The sequence below is a fragment of the Rhinolophus sinicus genome, chromosome 11 (assembly GCF_057876585.1).
Source record: "Rhinolophus sinicus isolate RSI-liver-muscle chromosome 11, RSI-T2T, whole genome shotgun sequence".
Lineage (NCBI taxonomy): Eukaryota > Metazoa > Chordata > Mammalia > Chiroptera > Rhinolophidae > Rhinolophus > Rhinolophus sinicus.
The window spans coordinates 14,827,480-14,848,670 of record NC_142511.1 but is presented as its reverse complement, the minus strand read 5'-3'; the positions used below and the strand labels follow the sequence as shown (position 1 = coordinate 14,848,670).

Here is a 21,191-nt window from a genome sequence, read left to right as displayed (position 1 = left end):
ACAGGAAGCAGTTAGATAACTGTATCCAAACCACAGCCTAACAAATAGTAGAGCCAGGAATAAAGTACAGAAGGACTTTCTAATTTACAACATGTCTCATCAAGACAGGAGGAAAGGAAGGCAAAGAAGAATCTGGTGAGTGCCAGGCAGTGCATCTAGGAAACGATGGAGCCAGAAGCCAATTCCAGCGCATCTGACCACAAAGAGCTTCCCCTTCTCACCACGTGGCCAGCTTATCCACACAGACTCATGGTTTTCATTCATGAAAGCACTCACCCATCATTAGTGTAAAACTAAAGCATTTTAATGTTAAGAGGATTTATGAAAAATGGCTAATGAATTTAGCAAAAAAAGAAAATGAGGGCTTTTTTTTATTGAGGAAATATGAGTCAATACTTCATATCATTATCTTAGCTCTTAAAACCTTATCATTTTAATTATGGCAACCAGTGTTAAAAAAAAGAAAGGACAGGTCCAAAATGGAGTTACTTGTGCTAAACCCCACATCAGCAAACCAAGACTGAATTGCAGTTTCAACATCTCACAGGCATGTGACCTTTAAGTAGTCAATGTGGAATTACCTGGTCAGCATTAGTGAGGTAATCTGTGATAGACCCTCACCCTTTCCCCCAAAGGAAAGTGACTGCCTGAAAGAACCCACTCTTTATTAGAAAGTTCCATTTCCAACCATTTTTGCCTATGAAAACCTTTATTTTGTACAGCTCTTTGGCGCTCCTTTCTACCTGTTAGGTGGGATGCTGCCCAATTCATGAATCATTGAATAAAGCCAATTACATCTCCAAATTTACTCAGTTGAATTTTGCTTTTCAACACCAGCTGTTCTCTAAAGCTTTAAGGCTTGAAAAAGAAAAGGAAATGACTTTTAGTTTAAAAATGAAGGGTTTAGGTCAAGTTGTAGAAAGTATATCCTGTTAGCTGGGCTATAAAAGAAAGATCCTATTTTTGGATGATCATTATTATTGTTTCAGCCATCTTTACACTGTAAAGCTGTAATTGTTCTAATTGTATAGAGCATTGTCTTGAGGGGGGAGGCACTAACATGCCCTCAGAAACCTAGAGAAGAAGGCAAAAGCTAAGCAAACTGAGAGGTGTGATATAAACCAGACACAAGAATTTAGCTAGTCAACCAGTAAAGGCAGGCATGGTAACTGTGAAATAATCAGAGCTTAAAACGAGGACAACAACAAATCTAGCAAGGCAGCCTAGAAGAAAAAGGAATCCAGCATGATGGTTCCTGTAACAGGTAAGGCATTGAGATTTGCTGAAGACCTAAACTGGGCCTTAGCAACTGGCTAGGTAAGGATGCCAACAAGAGTTTGGAAGAAACAAAGACTCAATTCCTGCCTCCTGAATGCTGGAACTCAAGCCAATTTGTTACTACTTCCTACTAGTTAATAATTACCTTAGATAAAAGGACCTGTATTCTACAAGCTCATGAATGTCTATGCATTTTTGTTTTATGCATTTATGTCTTGTTTTGTTTTTGTTTTGTGTTTTTGCTTAGTGTAGTGATCCTTCGTTTTAAGGATTTCCAGATTTTCTTTCTTTCTTTCTTTACAAACTCCTACTCTAGAAGAACTCAGCCATGCTAGCTTCTCTGGGTTTGCTCCCAGTATTTTAACATAGCTGGAGAAAAAAACCATATAACCTGGGAGACTGGTTTCACTTTATGTTCCCATTCTCGAAACTCAAAGAGCTCTCAACACTGCACAACATCTTTCCAAGTTTCTCTAGTGAACTTGCATTCTCACCCTCGAAAATGACTTGCTTCTTCTCCTCAATCAAGTCTCTCACCCCACTCCCACCGTCACCCCACTGTTAGCTGACGACCTCATGTCTCGTCACTGAGAAAACGGAAGCAAAAGAGGGAAGTTTCTCATCTCCCCACCAGCAAATCTACAAACTCTTCTGCCTGTACACAAAGGAGGCAGAGTTCCTCCTCCTGTTACAGACGTGGCCCCACATGTGTCTCTCTGGATGTAAAAACCACACTTTCCGCCTCAAGTACTTCACTCTGAACGCCATGACTTTCTTTTCTGAATCAGCAAACTGTACTTCCTACTGCATAATCTGATGGCAAACCTATTACAGTCTCCCTCTACTACATATTCCTTTTCCCTCCGTGTCTCCATTTTTATGTGTGTATCATGGGCAGATTTCTCTAACGGGCCATTTTCTCACTGTATCCACGTTCTAAGAGTCCTCACTTCCATCCACTTGCCATCTCATTTCCACTTCTTTGTCACTCGATTGAAACTGCTCTTTATCAAGATCATTAAGAACCCCCAAGTTTTCAAATGTAGTCATCACTTTTCTATCTTCCATTTCTTTGGAACTACTTTCCCTCCTTTGTTCCCATGACATCACCCTCATCCCTGGTTTTCCATACTTTCTTGGTTGCTTCTTTGAAGGCTTATTTACAACTGCTGCTCTCTGCCTGAAGCCCCCATCTTGAGCCACACTAGTCTCATTCCATTCACCTCCCTGACATGGCTTCTCATCGCTCACATCTTGGCTTAAATTTTACCTCTCAGCAAAATCTTTCTATCTTTCACCTCCCGGGTTATTCTCTACTATGGAAGCCCATTTATTCCCTTTATTATCTGTTTATTGCTTGTCTTAATTATTGTCTCTCTCCTCCAAGAGGGAATTAACTGTACCTGCTGTATTCACCCAGGTATTAGCACAGTGTCTGGGATGTAGTCAGTATTAGTTAAAACTTACCAAACTGGTGAAGAAATAAATGCACACAGGCCAATGATCAACAATTCCTGGTTGATATTAGCATTTGCATTTTTTTTTTGACCCAATAGGTAAAATTCTTAAGTGAAAAAGAGAGAACAGAATATCTAAATTTCTTCTTATGATACCTATTCTTTATCAAAGTACCGAAAAGACACATTTTTCTACTATTTTCCTAGGTATACTATACACATTCATAAAATAGTACCTAGAAATTATTTTCCTCACAGAAAATATAATTTATACAAGAGCGTTCTTTTCATTGTGATACTAGCACATAGCTCATCAATCAAGTCAATTTGTCAATTTACAACATGATTTAAGTAGATGGTAGGGATTTCTGTAAACATTGAATGAGTCTCACAAAATTCTTTTACTGCTTTTCATTGACAACAGAGGCACCATTAGTGATAAGGATAAAAAAAATTCCATGTAAATATTGTGACCTTTTATATAGTTTAAATATAAATCCCTGGTTATTGCCACCTCAAAAAATAAGGATCAAGTAGCAGATTGTAAGTAACCGTCTTAATAGTTTACGATTAATCTTTTTATTAACCAAGAAACCTCTTTAAATTAGAATTTTTGCTATGAAAAAAATCCTCCTTAAATATGTTAGTAGCACCTTCTAATAATCTAGGATATAACAATACTTTGAAGTTATTATCTGAATGTGAATTCTCATTAAACATTATAAGTAGTGATTTAAAAGACTGCGCAATGGACAGTGTAGATGCCTGACCACTGCACTGTACACCTGAAGCTGAAGCTGAGTAACATTGAATGTCACATAGGGAATAGAGTCAATGGAATTATAATAGGTATATACGATGTCAGAGAGGTAGTATCACTAGGTGTAAATGTCCAACTATTTACATTGTTTTGTACACCTGAAACTAAAAAAAAAAAAAAAAAAAGATAAGACTCTGCCATGAACTGTGGAAATGCCTTAGTGTATATCTCTTTGAGATCTAAGTTCATGATCTAAACGAATTTTAAATTAATTTGCGGGGCCAGCCCGATGGCTCAGGCGGTTAGAGCTCCATGCTCCTAACTCCGAAGGCTGCCGGTTCGATTCCCACATGGGCCAGTGGGCTCTCAACCACAAGGTTGCCGGTTCAATTCCTCGAGTCCCGCAAGGGAGGGTGGGCTCCGCCCCCTGCAATTAAGATTGAACATGGCACCTTGAGCTGAGCTGCCGCTGAGCTCCCAGATGGTTCAGTTGGTTGGAGCGCGTCCTCTCAACCAGAAGGTTGCCGGTTCGAGTCCCGCAAGGGATGGTGGACTGTGCCCCCTACAACTAGAAATGGGAACTGGACCTGGAGCTGAGCTGCGCCCTCCACAACTAAGACTGAAAGGACAACAACTTGAAGCTAAACGGCACCCTCCACAACTAAGATTGAAAGGACAACAACTTGACTTGGAAAAAAGGCTTGGAAACACACACTGTTCCCCAATAAAGTCCTGTTCCCCTCCCCCAATAAAATCTTTTGAAAAAAAAAATGAGTTTGCCTCTTCTTCATGACAGTTGAATGGAAAAAAAAGTCAATACCTGTTTGAGGTTTGTGGTCGATCTCACAAGGGATTGATGGCTATTACAAAACCTTAATCATAGACGCAGGGGTCTATACAGCACGTCCCCATAACTGCATGCATCTCTAGGCACTTTTCTCCCAATTGCTTTTCTATAAATTCTTACCTAAATGCTCGAAATTACTTTTCTCAATACTTTCAGAACATGACATCAAATACTACATGTAAAAAGCCCACAAAATAGACTTCCCTTTTGTTTCCATAAATAAAAAAATTAGAGCCTGAAGAAAACTTAGAGACACCGTTTATCTGCCCCCAGATTATCCTGAGCAGACATTGGATCTTCTACAACTACAGATCCAAGAACTTGGCAAGAATACCTCCTTCCATTAGGGGCCTAACACCCCAGCTGATCGCCTGTGAACTGCGTTTAACTTGCTTATCTTGTTAAAACTGTGGGCATCAAAGTATGAGGCAAATAGGAAGTGTGTCAATTTACTGACTGAAATTCAGAACCCAATTGCTGACCTAATATTTCTAGCGGCACAGTTGCATCCAGCAGTCAAACTTGACCTACTATGTATTATTTATTATGATGTTAACATATGTATAATAAACCATTTTACAACTAATGTAAGTTTTCACCCCTGAAAAAGAGTGTCTCGTTTACCATAAACTACTGGATTATTTGGAAAGGTAAAATGATAGTGATTTTTTTTTTTCTATAAATGGTTAATCCAAGGTCAGAGTAGCCATTTTGATACAAATACTTTATGCCAATTGCCAGGGTTATAAAAAGGCAAAAAGAGCCATAAGCTCCATGGGTTATACATAGACTATTCTTAGAGAATGCTCGATTACCAAACGGAAGTAAAAACTTTGGTAATATTAGCATTTCTTGTATAACTCATAATGTGTCTACTTTGTATTTTTAGATAAAATTTCATATACTTCATCATCTTAAAGTGGCATACATCTATATAAAATGCTAAATAGTTCCAAAATATGAAATTCTAAATCATACACTACTTTTTCAATCATTCCTAGATGTTTGTGCTACTTCCTCTATCAGGTCAATCAGTAATCCAGTTAAAGGAGCAGAACAATTCAGTTAATATGGAAACATGCATTGGGATGTGTACTTTCTGGATCTCCCCTTATAATTTTTCTGATGTTAACATACATAGGAAGAGGTTAAGAGCCTTAAATAGCATGGATCAAAACTGATCAACGAATCAATTATGCAGTTGAAACATAGAAAATACATCAAAATGGAAATCTTAAGATTTGGACATTAAAAAAGCAATTTGACGTTTCAACGTTTCTCTTTTCACATCTGTAGAATGTGACTACCTGCTCTCCTAACTTACAAGGTTATTGTGGGAATGAAATTCTGAAGCAGTCTTCTACATAAATCACAAAATGCTATGCAAATGTAAGGTATACTGGTATTGCTTGAAACTAGATAATCAGAAAATAAATTGTAAATTAATAATAAAATGAAAACCCAAGCAAGTATAAGCTGAGTATTATAAATACATGACTTTCTGTACCATAGAACACTGAAATTACACATATTATGGACATCTGTTTTCTAATTCACAACATATTGTTACGTAAAAACACCTAAATTTCCCAAAGGACCCCAGAAGTCAAGGGAATGAGGAGAAAAAGATTAAGGAAAAGGGAGCAGCTGATTTACAACTGCATGTGCTTAAAAGGGCCTGTCAGCCTATTATCTCTAACAGAGATTGTTAAACTCTGATAAGAATCACTTTACAAGTGTTTGCTGAGTTTCTCTAAAGTCCTTTGAATTCATTAATAAGTGATGAGGCTGGTAGTGTTACATGAAAAATCTGCTTACAGTAAGCACTGAATTATTTAAGCTTATTTCCTATTTGTACAAAGGGGAGAGAAACTGTATTTTCAAAGAATGTTATAAGAATCAGAGAGACTCAAAGAACAGAATCACACAGCAAGCATAGCAAAAATGTGGTGCATCTCTCTTTTCTCAGGCAGGTGATGGTGTCAAAAGACCAGACCACTGTCTGCTATCTACGATCTTCTTTGAAAAGAACTCAAGAACCAAGCTTTTGGTTCCCCTAACTGTCACTGCCCAAATGGTCAAGGAGTAGAAGATGAAGCATTGACAAAAATTTAAATTCATTTTTTTCTAAGTTGATTCTTAACCAACATGGGCACTATTTTTCTTACAAAACCTTTATAAGGAATCATCATGCAACCCTTAGTTCTATTCCATCTCCTCTAGATTTTGAAGTCTGGATGTTCCAGGAGCTGTGGGAGATTCTACAATGTTTTGGCCCTCTTCTCTGAGCCTTCTTCAATTTCCCTAATTTTGTAGAATATGATAGTCTATGAGAATGCAAATGACTTGCTTTCCTTGTTCTATGCATCTCACCCATTTTTTTTTTTTAAAAGGGTTTGAGGAAACAATGAGATCAATCTTCCAAAACTGAGAAAAGCAATGTTTCCAGAATTTCTGTTTCCAGTCCAGCATTTGTTTCCAGTTCAAAATTTGGCCTTTAAGGTTAAGACCCCTAACACTCTTCAAAATTGAGGACTCCAAAGGACCTTTGATTATGGGAGTTATGTCTATTGATATTTATCAAATTAAAAATTAAAACTAAAAAAGATTTTAAAATCACATCGAAAGAGGCAATTCATAAACACAGACATCTAAGAGGACACTGAAAATTGTTCAACCTTGTTTCTGGAAGAAATGCAAATGCAAACAAGATACTATTTTCATATAATAATTGTCTAAGTTTTTGGGTTTGTTGTTTGTATTTGATAACACAATGTTGGCTTAGGGAAATTCTACTCTCTTCTACTGCTTATAAATGGATACAATCTTTCTTAAGAATAAAATAGCAAAAATAATATCTAGCATTCCATGACATATTGCTAAATATTTTTAAGAATCGTCCAAATACTCAATTATTATTATTATTATTATTCCTATTTTACAGTTGAGAAAAGTACATTTTGGTAAAGCAATTATTGGCTTATGATCTCACAACCTGTAAGCAGTGGAACTTTTGTTAGAGCCTGGAACATACATTATAAGAATCTATCCAAAGAAAGTAAACAAAGATGTGTATAAACATTTATATAAGAGGTCCTAGCTAAAACATTGTTTATAATAGTGAAAACTATAATCCACCTAAATATCCAAAAATTTATGATTCGCCAACATTTCCACAGACTAAAAATTACATCACGGTGAGAACCATAATCTCTTGTTCATGGATAGATTGTCATTGCTTGCAGTGCCTGACACATATAAGGGACTCAATAATATTTGTTTAAGATATAAATGAATATGAGTTAAGATATAAATAATGCATGAGTCCAAAAAAATCATATTTACAGAAAACTCCATGATTGAGGAGGAAGCATGTTATAAAACAGCATGAACAGTGTATTAAATTAATTTAACAAAGAAGCCATTAGACTGAGGTAACTCCAATGCCATGGCGGCCTACATAAGTAAACCAAAATCTAAACCTGTAAATGCCTCAAAGTTACAAAATTGAAACCTAAGGACAACCAATTACAGCCAACGAAAGCTTAAGCTACAGCCAATTAATAATTTCCTTACTTTGCTTCCACTTTTTCTCTATAAAAGTCTATCCCTGAGATCCTGTTCGTGAAGCTCCTAACCACTTCCAGTTTGGCACTGCCTCATTGCAATAGATTTTTGTTCAAATAAATGCCTCAGTTTATCTTTTAACAAGTATGATCACCATTTTATAACATCTATATGTAAATGCAATTATAGAAAAATGTATAGAAGTATAAACAGATGTATATACATGAATTCCTGTCTCTTTGTCTCTGTGCTGATGCACTCTAGTTACTCAATAAATATTTGTTGACTAAATGATGTTTTAAAAGTAGTACCCCTTAGAGGGATTATGGGTAATTTTTCTCCTTTCCTTCTTCGCAATTTTCTATATTTAATAAAATTGAAACAGTGAGCATGAATTATCTTTGTAATAAGTAAGAATATAATAAAACAATAATGCTGGGAAATATTGATAGGAATTTTGGAGTAAAGGCAGCAAATACTGACATCTCACAATCCAGTTAAAAAAAAAAACACAACTTGCATCTTATTTTCCTATTATGTTTCACTTGTTGCATTCAGCGGTAAAAAAAATATCATATATTATAGAAAAATGGCAAGCTAAATATTGTACATCTAGCTATTATTAGGGTTGAATCTAAAATCTAGGTCACTTGGTTTCTAGGCAAGTAGATTTTTCCATCACACCAAATTTCTTAGCGTTACAGAACACTAATAAATAAATGACAATATGGGCATTGCAATAGTCACTGTTAGACCGTTCTTTACTTGTAAGTAAAATGATTTGCTAATTATTTGATATTACCAGAAAACTCCAAACTTCTAAGAAACACTGCATTTTCGTGTGAGATGGATTGTTTTGGGGGGATTTATGAATTTCCTAAAGCTGTTTCCGAATTTGTGTAGATTGCAGGAGCATGTGTACATTATTATAGAGAAGAGCCTACAGTTTTCATAAGACTTGTACAAGGGTCTGTGATTAAAAAAAAAAAAAAAAAAAAGGTTGAGAGTAATGAAAGCTCTAAAATCTGCAAGCAAGAGGAGGAAAAAAACTGATGGTAAATAAAAGGCATATGAGAGGCAAAGGCACCACAGCTAATTCTGTCTTCCTCTTTTTGATTGCTGGAACATATTTTTAATGTACAAATGATTCTGTTTCATGACTTTGCTTTCTAAGCAGTGACACTAGGAATGATACTGATGGGTTAAAAACACAGGCCAAATTATCTCTCTGTTGTGAACTTCATCAGATACTAAGAAATCGATTCAATAATTTTCCTTTCTTAATTAAACATGAATGCAAAGTACTTCAAAAGTGACTCACAATGTTAAACATATAAATGAATAAAAAGAAGTTATTTTGAAATATTTTGCATTTATGTTTAATTAGGAAAAGGAAAATTTTTGAATCGATTTTTCAGTTTCTTGTCCCATAAAATGTGCTTTCCCTTACAGGAAGTTTGTAAAGTTGCTGTGAGCAATGCAGATTAAACACTTCTCTATGCATTTCACAATTATTGCTTAATTTAAAAATTTATCTCTTCCCCCGCTCAATGAAAGAAGCAAATAACTATTTCTAATGCCAACATCAAACTTGATTGGCAAGTTCTAGGAACTTCTGGAATATAATTTAAAATTCTTAAAGAGGTTTGTTTCACCACTACTCCCTGTAAATATCTCTTGGGCTACAATTTCACATTTACGCAACAAACAGAAACAAAGCACAACACAAATTCTCCTTGAAAGGGCTAAATATGCAAATATCATAATTCAGAATTATCACCCATCCAAACGTACTCTCCATCTGCATTAGCTGAATGAATGCTTACATCATCAACCAGTATTAAGAGCATTTGTGTTCTATTTTTTGAGGTGAAAATCCTTATTTTTAAGACTAACATGATTCTAAGATTTAGTCATTAAGACAAATGATTTAGATATGTTAAGCCACTATTATTTCATAGCCAATGCCTTTTTTGCTGCTGCTTCGAAAACAGAATAACTAAAATAGCATTCGCACTCAAAACTTAACTTTATTATTTGATCAAATCTTTTCCAGCATCTACTTTTGAACTCTGTGCTGGCATGTTCAAGAACTCAGGGGAAGGGCGAATCAGAATACCAGTTGTTTTATAATTAATTTTCCAATAGTGTCTTCCTTTGCGCATAACACTGTAACACATTAAATACCCAGGGATGCTTTGCATAATAACCGAAAAGACTAGTTTTAAATTAAAACTTAAATGAGCCCACAAATCCCGTCGCTAAACATCATGAAAGCTGTCAAACGCACGCTGCTCAAGTACGGGGCTCTGTAACCCTGCTGGCATCACGTGGAGCTCTAATAAAGCGCCACCTCACTGCTGTTTGAATGTTGGCTTTCTCTCGCGGCTGTAAGTGAAGGAAACACCTTCTCACTCTGAGTCCACGGTGCATTCAGACTCCAGAAACCAGGCTGGCATTTCTTAGAAGAATATTAAGTGCCCTGATCTGTGTCTCATTCCAAAAGGCAGAGGACGTGCAGACTTTTTAAAGCAGGGAATACGTACTAGATTTCCTTCTGTCCTTTCTTCCTTCCAAGTAAAATACAAACTTTAACCTAAGGAGGGTGGGAGAGAGAAGTGGAGCGGGGGAAGAGTAAATATATTGCTTACAGTTCCCAGAGTTACATGAGCTTCTTCCAGCTGCTTTTTGCCTCTAGTTTTCCGTCAGGATCCTTTTTCAGCGGGGACCACAACGGAGTTCAAGTGTTATCCTTGGTAGGAGGAGCTAAAATGTGGGCTGGTTTCCTTTAGTCTTCGCAGATGTTTTAAGGTGGAATTAAAGAGGAAGAGAGGGAAAGCAATTGTTCTTGCAGAGGCTAATACGCTACATGTAAATGTTCACTTATGAGAACCAAAAGTTTGGAGTCAGAAAACATGCTTGAATAATATGGGATTTAACCGGTCCTATATTACATGGATGTTGGTGTGTGTGTGTGTGTGTGTGTGTGTGTGTGTGTGTGTATACTTCTTGTCCTTAAGTAGTTATGCTTCCTCTTTTTTTCCCAAACAAGAACTGAATAGAAAAGATGACTAACCTAGAGCATTTTTTCATTCTTGAAAAATATAAAATGAGCACATTGTGAAGATGAACCATGTAAGACCACTTTAAAAATCAATTCTGTTCAAATATTACGCCCACAAACTGAAAACACCTGAGTTGATAATCGTTTGTTTGTAAACTTAAGATTAAAGGCATACCAAATACTGTAATACATATGTTGAGATTTAGGGGGAAAAAATCAAATTAGGTTGAATTACAAATTTGCAATGTAATTTCAAATACCTGATATCACTTTAATAAAGGTATACAGTTTAAATTTATCCAAATTTCACAAGAATGATTCATTTAGCATATCTTGTTTTCAAGCACAGCATCTTCTATTTTGGCTTTTAATCAAATACTGAGCACACTTTCCTAGTTTTCTTATAACATTTTCAAGGACTGTAATTTCTGCAGACCCCATTAAATCTTCTGGATTATCTGCTTTCTGTAGCAGATAATTCAGATAACCAAATTCAAATCTTTTTTGTTTCTATTCTCCCATATATTCAACCTGATATATTATAAATCTCTCTTTCTTAATAAAGGCCAGTGATGTCTCACAGGGATCAAGGTCTTTCTCTTTCCAAAGAAGACCCCTGATTTTTTAAAAGGTGTTGTCTGGTAAATAGAGGAGCAGAGAGTACATGGTTCTTTTTCACCTTTTCTTTCAGGTACAATTGGTGAAAGAACAAGTTTTTCAGGGCACGTTCAGCCAAAGATTCTGACAAAGAAAGACTTCCTTGAAAAACAGCTTCACATGTTTCCATCAGTTTGATAATCAAAGGTTGTAGCTCTCGCTATTTGAAAAGGATATCCAGTAGTGTGTCATGTGTTAAAGATAAGAAAAAATTTTGATTAAATGCTTTTCAAGAACATTTCTAAAATGGCTAAGGTTAAAACACATGGGGAGATATCTTCCGCTTTCCAACTTCACTTAGTCAAGCTGACTTAGTTCCTTGCCTGAAGTGAATAAAAGCTTCTGCAAGTATGTCTCCCTCTTTGTTGCTGATGTGGACCATCTCCCATTTCCCCATTCTGTGGTTCTGTGTCCTTTATCCCTACAACCATTTTGGTTCCCTGCCTGTGATCTCGTTGTTCGCGTAGACCCCTAGATGGATGGCACAAGTTCGCTTTCCCCCAAATATTTCCAGCATTAGACTTCTGCCTCCACTTTATTGGTAAGAGAGCCTTGCCCTCACAGCCTACCTTAGGCGGTGGGATCAGTCAGGTCTGAAGAGCCCCCTTCCCTGAGCCTGTCCATCAGTGAAGACCAGCTAGGAGAAGGACTACACGTGGAACCCAGCTGAAACTGAGCAATATTCTAGAAGCTTCTTTCAATTCAATTCCACCTTTTGCATTTTTGCCAGACAATGAGGGTCATATTGTTTGTTGTTAATTATCACCATCTTAAATTTTACACTGAGAATAAAAAGCTAACTTTAGCATTGGACAAGTAAGCACAAGGAACAGCCTCAAAACTGGCTGAACTAACTAACAAGGAAGTACTATTACGTGTCAAAACCCAGGGCTCAAAAAGCAGAAAAGAAGAACGTGACGTTTTCATGACTGATTTTTTTTCTTCCTTTATATGCAGTTGCTTTCTATTCTCTTTTTCACATCTTCCACTGCACCTATCCTGTACTCTAACTACACGAAAGTGATTTGTCTCCCATGAACTTGGACATGAGGAATGAGATACAATTTGATAGTTCAATCCATACATCCAATGAGAATGATTAGCCAGCATGCTAATCAGCATTCTTTTAGAGTGCTAAGAGATAGTTGAAAAGGGAAATCTAATACAGATTGTGGACACAAACAGAGAAGATTCTCAATGGCCACCAATTAACCTGTTTGCTTATAATAATATGTACTTTTTGTCCACTGCTCTACTTGAGTATTCTGGTCCATAATGTAAGTATATTTGAGGTAAAATAGTAAGTTCTTACTATTTATCTCTCTGTGAATATCATTAATATGAGTCATTCCTCTCTTTATGTATTAGCAAGATCAAGTTTTTTAAGACACCGGAATCAAAGAAAGTTGAATTCTCACCTATGAATATTTTTGGCATCCAACTAATTGAGCCTCTGCTTTCTTTCAACACAGAGACTATTCTCCTTGTATACCTTTCCCTTAAATTCCATTAAAATAATCCTACTCATTCTGTAAGGCTTAATTCAGTTACTACTTTGTATGGGAAATTTCTGCACCCATTCCCCTTTCCAGTATAATTTATCTTTCCACTTGAGCAAGTACACTTATTAGAGCACTGTTCAATTTGTGTTATACTTGGCTATATGAGAAAAAAGTATTTTATGTTCCATGATGGCAGGAGACAAACCTTTTTTTTAGTAAAACCTCCCCACCAATCACCCCAAGTCCATAACACATTAGGAGTTCAAGGGATATTTGTTGAATTTGTCATTCATAATCATGGGTTCAAAGATATCTTAAACTTGACACCCAACCAGCATTCTACTTGCCACTGCCATTTTCATCATAACTAAAGAAGAGAAAGTTTATTTTTTCATACCTCCCACAAACACACTAGTAAAACTCCTGGAAATATGAAGCTAATCAGAGAGAAGGGTGAAATGGACCCTAATTAAAACATACTTACAATGAATTTAAATATTAGATGTCATGATGAAAGCACAGAACTAGGGAGAGAGCATCTACAAACAATAAGAACTATATTTTAATAGTTAAATATCTACTAGTAGTTATCACTTGTACTTTCCAAGCACATTACTATATTTATACAGCTGCGTTAATATTTTGATCTGATAAATGGAAACAATAATTGTCTCTTAATTCTTCTTTTTAAATTGAATTTCTTGGGCAGATTATTACTACTTAATTAAACTTTTCCCTTTTCATTGTTTTTTTAAAATACATTGAGAGAACTGTAACAAAGGAAGCACTAGTAAGATCATTCTTCCTCCTTCTATAGAACCAAGTATTTTATTATCACTACATTTGCAGTATCATTAACCACTGTATTCATGAAACTAGGCATTATCATCTTTATTTAGAATCCCAATGTTACATGAGTGCACAAAAGAGCGGTGAAGCCAGGATTTCAATCCAAGTCTGACTCCAAAACCCACAATTTTTCCAGTATATCACGCCATCTCTTATAGCAAGTTTTATTTGATCATTTCAGCTTTGTCCCAAGTCAGCCAAACCCCTGATTGTTATACATCAATGGTAGTGGTGCCACTGGTAGGAAATAAACTCCCCTCAACATCCAGGCGGGGAAGCTTCCACTGTTCTCTTTCTCATCAGCAATGGTCATTGTCCTGCCCCTTCGAACCACCCTAATTCCTTCATTCATCTTTGGGTTTCTATTTTCAAATTTGTTTACATCTATATTTGCCTTTACAATTTCCTGTGAAAACATTAACTTATACTCATATGTTACTATTACTTACATATACCGTCATAGGGCCTTCACTCCAGTATCCTCTTTTCCCCTCTTAAAATCATCCTAGGCTTCAGTACCAAATAAACTTTCCTACAAGTCAGACGCTTCCACTGCCATCCTCAATACCATGATGTCTTCTCTACTGCCTACTAACTTCTACTACTATACCTTAAAGCAGAGTTCTTTTTCTTTTGCAAATAAAGGTGAAAATTCCTTCAGGATCCCCGGAGATGTTAACCCAAATTACAAATTTATATTGTACAACTGGAAAGTGTCATATAGTCAACAATTAATATGTCTTCATACACAGTAGAAAATGTTAACTACGGACAAACCATGTTCAGGACTTTTTGACAAAGCCAAGTTATCCTTATTCATTTCACCTACTTATGGCAATAATTTAGCAAGTTGTTTTCTGCTTTTCAAAATCCCTCTAAATTTGGTAAAGCCAGTGCCTGTCTAATTTCAGCAATTATGTCAGAATGGGCACAAGCCCAAGTACACAGCTCAGAAACTAACTTGCAGGCATTTTATAGGCTTTTAAAATACTTGTGCTCTGGAATTTAAACATACTAATGAGCATGAGAGAGGCTGGGCCCATATCCTTTGCTTCTAAGGTAATTCTGAGTAGGGAGAAATACTGCTGAGTGAGTGTCCACGGTTCTTCAAGTAACTGAGCTCTGATAGATGTCAGTAGAAGGTTTTCATACGGGGACTAAAGTAATACTAGTATTTGCATACTTGTGGTTATAAAATCAATGACTAAGCATTTACAGAAGTACTTTGCTATTTGATTTTTCAATATGTTGTCAAGCCCAACAATTTCTTTCTGGAAAACCTCTCTTCCTTCATCATATATATATATATATATATATATATATATATATATATATATATAACATATATATATCCTTCATCATATATATATATGTATGTGTATGTATATGTGTATCACATATGCTACATGTATGATATGTGTATCATATATATATATATATACACACATATATATATATATATATATATATATACACACACATATATATATATATGATTGGAAGCACAACAAAGAAAAACAACTAACTCTTAATCTTCACCCAAATAACAAAAACAGTGACATACTAGAACTTAATTTCATTACATTTATGATCTAGCTTTGAATCTTAATTTTATTTTTTAGGGTGAAGGAAAATTTGAGATAATTTATAACTACACCAAAATTCCAAAAACTGCTACGACAAAAAGAAAACAAAAGCATTCACCCTTGTCAAATTCATTCCAAATTAGCAAAATGATCCAACTGTTTCACTCATACAGATAGGACCATTAAGGAAAACATGCTGACACAACATATTTATATAGTATTTTTTAGTTAATACTCTACTGAGATATTTTTACTTTCCTGAAAATAGCAGACTGGTCCAAGAACTGAATTAAAAATAAAAGATTAATATCCGAAAGAGTGGTATGTCCATTCTTGCTCAGAATTTGCTACAGTTAGAGACAGCACTGCAATATCAGACAATATTTTGATTTATCACTAAAATAAAAAGTAAAAAGATGGTATGACTATTTTGCTATCTTGAATACTTCTAGAAAAACAATCTCCCTTTCATTTGGTTCTCTTGATATTTCTATTTTCCTTAACACCCATTCTGATATGTATAATAAACGCATGGTTCAAGTTATATATGGTTACTTGTTTTGAAATGTTCCACCAACCCTTAAACATCATTCTCTTTGGATATAATATGTACTTAATAATTACATCCAATCATCTAATAAATATGATTCATTCATTTGATCACTCATACACAATGAATTTTTTTAAATGCCTGTGCTAGGAATCCTCCTAAAAATTTGTAATTTACTTGGGGAGGCAAAAATTAAAGTCAGTAAGCACACATAACTACCAGTAGGTCTACGTGCCAAGTCGCTTCATCCCTTCAATTTTCTGCAGTGTCTGTGCCAAGATTGGTTCTTGGAAATGCCTCAAAACATAATCCAATTTAACAAGATCTCCATGTAGCCATTTCCAAATCTTGTCTAATTATCATGTGCCTAGCATATTATTAGACACTGGAAAGAGAACAAACTGAATAAACAAGGTCGTGTTTTGATGGACTTATATCTTAGTGGACAGGGGAGACAAGGAACAAGATAATGAATTTAAAAAACATGCCCAGGAAAGGCCTCTCGAGAACACGTTTCCATTCAGACTTGAAAGATGAGAATAAGCCAACCACTTATGAAACTGAGTGTGAGAGGAATGTGGCAAACAGAAGAACCAGCAAGTACCAGCACAGAAACTTGTGAAAAATGCGTATGACTGAAAGCCAGTGTAAGTGTCCTGAATAGGAACTGCTAGAGGGAGGAAAGAGAGATAAGGGAGCACTGATTTAAATCTGAAACCTTAATTGGGCCATGAAACTAGGATTGAAATTTGGTTTAGTTCTGCTCTGATTTTTGTTATTTCCTTTCTTCTGCTGACCTTGGGTTTTACTTGTTCTTCTTTTTCTAGTTCTTTAAGGTGTAACATGAGGTTATTTATTTGGGAGTTTTCTTGTTTCTTGAGATAGGCCTGTAATGAGATAAATTTCCCTCTTAAAACTGCTTTCGCTGCATCCCAAAAATTTTGGTAGGATGTATTTTCATTGTCATTTGTTTCTATGTATCTTTTGATCTCTCCTCTAATTTCTTCTTTGACCCAGTCCTTCTTTAAAAGTATGTTGTTTAGTCTCCATGTATTTGTGTTTTTTCCCGCTTTCTTTTTACAGTTGATATCCAATTTCAAAGCCTTGTGATCAGAGAATATGCATGGTATGATTTCAATCTTTTTAAATTTGTTGAGACTGATTTTATGTCCCAATATATGACATGGATGGATCTTGAGAGTGTAATGCTGAGCGAAATAAGTGAGACAGAAAAAGCAGAGAACCATGTGATTTCACTGATATGTGGTATATAAACCAAAAGCAACAAAAGAACAAGACAGACAAATGAGAAACAGAAACTCATAAACACAGACAATGGTTTGGTGGTTGCCAGAGGGTAAGGGGGGTGGGGGGTGGGGGGCGGGAGATGAGGGTAAGGGGGATCGAATATATGGTGATGGAAGGAGAACTGACTCTGGGTGAAGAACACACAATGGGATTTATAGATGATGTAATACAGAATTGTACACCTGAAATCTATGTAATTTTACTAACAATTGTCACCTCAATAAATTTAATAAAAAAAAAAAAAGAAAAGAAATTTGGTGGGTAGCTACCGTAATGTAAGCAGCAAAGACAAAGGCAGGAATTAAAGGCTGGGAGGAAGTGCAAAGCAATTTTGGGAGAAAAGGAGAGTGTATGGCGAAAGCAGTAGGAGGTAAGTTTAGAAATGGGTGTGAGACTTTAAAATTCTTAAGGAATAGGCCAAGGAATTTAAACACTTTCCTGTAGTAAATAAGAAATTTCCCAGGCATCAAGGATGGTCATAGTTAGTTGTACTGTTTTGTTTTTATTTTGATGGTTGATTGTTGGAGATGGGTGTTGGTTTCTTGGATCTTAGCAGGGGAATGACATTATTAAACTGGTGTTCAGGAAAACAGCAGGATAGGTTGAAGAATGGAGATAGTGACGTGTGGAGGGAGAAAACCAAATTGATTCCTGTGTCAAGAAGATGATGAACTTCCTGAACAGGGGGAGGCCTACCGAGATAGAAAAGAGGGAAACAGAAGGTTGAAACAACTTGACAAAAGTCAATACAGGAATCGACCACACCACACAGCAGGAGAAGATAATCTGGATAAGACAGATGATTCAGAGATTCAGTTTAGAATTAGGGACTTCATGTCTTATACGAAGTATGTATTTAATAATGTTTCATTAAGATTCAAAATTTAACCTTCAAATTGCTGCTTACTTCGTGAATTTACATCTGAAGAAGCAAGTCAGTTTATTCTTAGTTGGAATCACTTTTGCCACCTGAAAGCTGTGCAAACAACTTAGGAAAAAAAGAGGAGATTTGGGATTACAAAAGTATGTTCTCTGAGAGGAAGACATGAGTGCTTAGGGAAGAAAGTCTTCCCAGTGCATGGGAGTCATACACTGGAGCTGCGTGTGACCTCTGGGATGAACTGGGGGTCCTGACAGCATTGCCCCCACCTACATTGTTGTCATCTCACTGGAAGGTTAGGAAACCAGACACTCAGAGAGCAGGTGATTTACCCCAGTTTGAACATCAGAGTCAGATTTAAACCAAACCTTTGACCTCAAATTATGTACCATGTTTCTCCGAAAATAACACCTAGCCAGACAATCAGCTCTAATGTGTCTTTTGGAGCAAAACTTAGTGTAAGACCCACTCTTTTATTTTATATTATATTATATTATATTATATTATATTATATTATATTATATTATATTATATTATATTAATTATATAAGACCGGGCTTTATAGTAAAATAAGACCGGGTCTTGTATTAATTTTTGCTCCAAAAGACACATTAGAGCTGATTGTACGGTTAGGTCTTATTTTCTAGGAAACACGTTATCTCTTTCCGTAATCATTTCCCATTGAGCATTCACAGATAACTGAATGGAGCCTTAGAAGTCAAAGAAAAAGTTCCCCAGTAAATAGAAAATGGGAAATTTAGAGTTTTTATATACACATGCTTTGTTTTATTCCCTGGTAACTTATTGGTTTTTTTTTTTTAATTTATATTAAATAGGTAACAAGCTTATTCTTTTTTTTTTTTTTTTTTTTTTTTTAACAAGCTTATTCTTAAACATTTTGAAAATGTATGTGCCATCCTTTTGAGGTTAGTTCTCCTGGCCATAGGTTTTTTTTTTTTTTTTCATTTCTATTCCAAAGCATGACTTTGTGTTCCACTGACAAAGAATCTTTTAAGTTGTGTGACTACTAAAGCAGTTCAAAGCATGGAGAAGAGCATTGCCTTTGACTCCCCACTTCCCATCATCCTTACTCCCAATTGTGTTTGCAAAGCCCAAATACCTATAGAGAAGTATGAGAGAAAGCAAACATGGAGACAAGGTAGAAAGGACAGGTGATTTGTGTATTTACTAAGTATTGATAACCCCCATCCCTCAGATAAAAGCAGGTAGCAAGACTTCTGAGGAATGGCGAGCTGGCCACATGGTAGGAGAAGATAATTTCTGTGAGATTGATGATTCAGAGACTCCGTTTAAAATTAAGGACCTTTGTACCTTATACATAGGAAGCAACATATATTATTACATAGTAATACATAGTGATACATATTAAGCATATGATAATATTTATTAAGATTTAATCTTCAAATTACTACACTTACTTCATGAATTAATACCTGAACAAGAAAGCCAGTTTTTTCTTAGTGGGACATAGTTTTGCTATGTGAAAATACGAAAAGCAATTTGAGGAAGATTGAAGAGATTTGTTTTGACAAAACGCATGGTGCCCCTGGTGACCTTGGACCGTATCTTCAGGAGTTCTTTGGACTCCAGCTTGGCACAGAGGCAGGAGAACAGCTCTTAAATTTCAAGGCATGACGTGGCTCAGGCATGGGCTTATCACCAGTAACCAGAATATACCAAAACCAGCATTTCCCTAATAAGTAGTGATGCTGAGGAGATTTTCATGTATCTGTTGGCCATTAGTGTATCTTGTTTGGAAAAATGTCTACTCAGGTCCTTCGCCTATTTTTAATTGGATTATTAGTAGTAGTAGTAGTAGTAGTACTAGCAGTATTAGTATTATTATGTTGGCTGTTGAGTTATATGAGTTCTTTATACACTTTGGATGTTAACCCCTTATGAGATATATGACTTGCAAATATTCTCCCCATTCCATAGGTTGTCCTTTCATTTTTGTTGATCATTTGTTTTGCTGTGCATAAGTTTTTTCAGTTTGATATAGTCCCATTTTTTTCATTTTAGAAAAACTCTTCTTGGTATGCTAGTGGGAGGTGAGCGAGTGTTATTCCTCTCCACGTTAAGACTAAACCCAAAAGCCTACTTTATATAAGGATGGAAATCACATCTTCCTGTTATCAAAGCTCTCTTCTATCAGATAAAATGTTATAATTATGAATAAAGTGAAAAAGAAGTCATTATCAAAATTTTCTCATTGCTTATTACTTCTCTTCACCCTCTTATTTGCAAAAAACAAAAGTGTAATTTTTACTATATGAAACAAACATTTTCAGAGATGCTCACTAGATCTTTTCTAAATATCTGCAATCTGAATTAATATACATGCAGCTATTTTATTTTGTGTGTATGTTCCTTAGAAAAATACCACGAATCAGGGAAGTCTTAAAATAGATTTTCAGTTTCTGTTCTTATTCTGAGGTTACTTTTCAACATCCTTATGTGAAAACGTGATGACTCATCAGAATTGTGTTGTTACTTCTAGGGGTATATTTACAAATTTAGTTGCCATCAAGCAAAGGAATAGTCTCAGAAACATTTGCCGTTCTCCAATGAATAAGCAACAAAACCTACTTTCTCAGGAAGAGACATTAAGTCTCCTTCTAGTCTATCCTAAAAGGCACAGCTGTGGAATCATGTTGTATTTCAACTCTTAAATGACCTTGGATATATTTGGTTCACAAGTAAAGGCAGTACTATTCTTTGAGACAAGGTTTCCAAAATTCTGTCTCTGGGCCATTGTGGATGTGACAAGACGTTATAGCTTTGTAGACAAGCTAGAAAAATGAGGAAAATCATATGCACAAAAATGTTATTAACTGTCCTTTCAAAGGAATTAGAAGGGTTACT

The 21,191-nt window shown here is 35.7% G+C and overlaps 1 protein-coding gene across 1 annotated transcript in view; it reads right to left on the bottom strand.

The window, feature by feature from the left end:
- Nucleotides 1-10,687, bottom strand: part of PLA2G4A (phospholipase A2 group IVA) — a 137,429-nt gene extending 126,742 nt beyond the window's left edge. The window contains exon 1 of the mRNA XM_019738116.3: nt 10,561-10,687. The gene's annotated coding sequence lies outside the window, so the exon portion shown is untranslated. The remainder of the gene's footprint in view (nt 1-10,560) is intronic.
- Between the last annotated feature and the right edge of the window lie 10,504 nt (nt 10,688-21,191).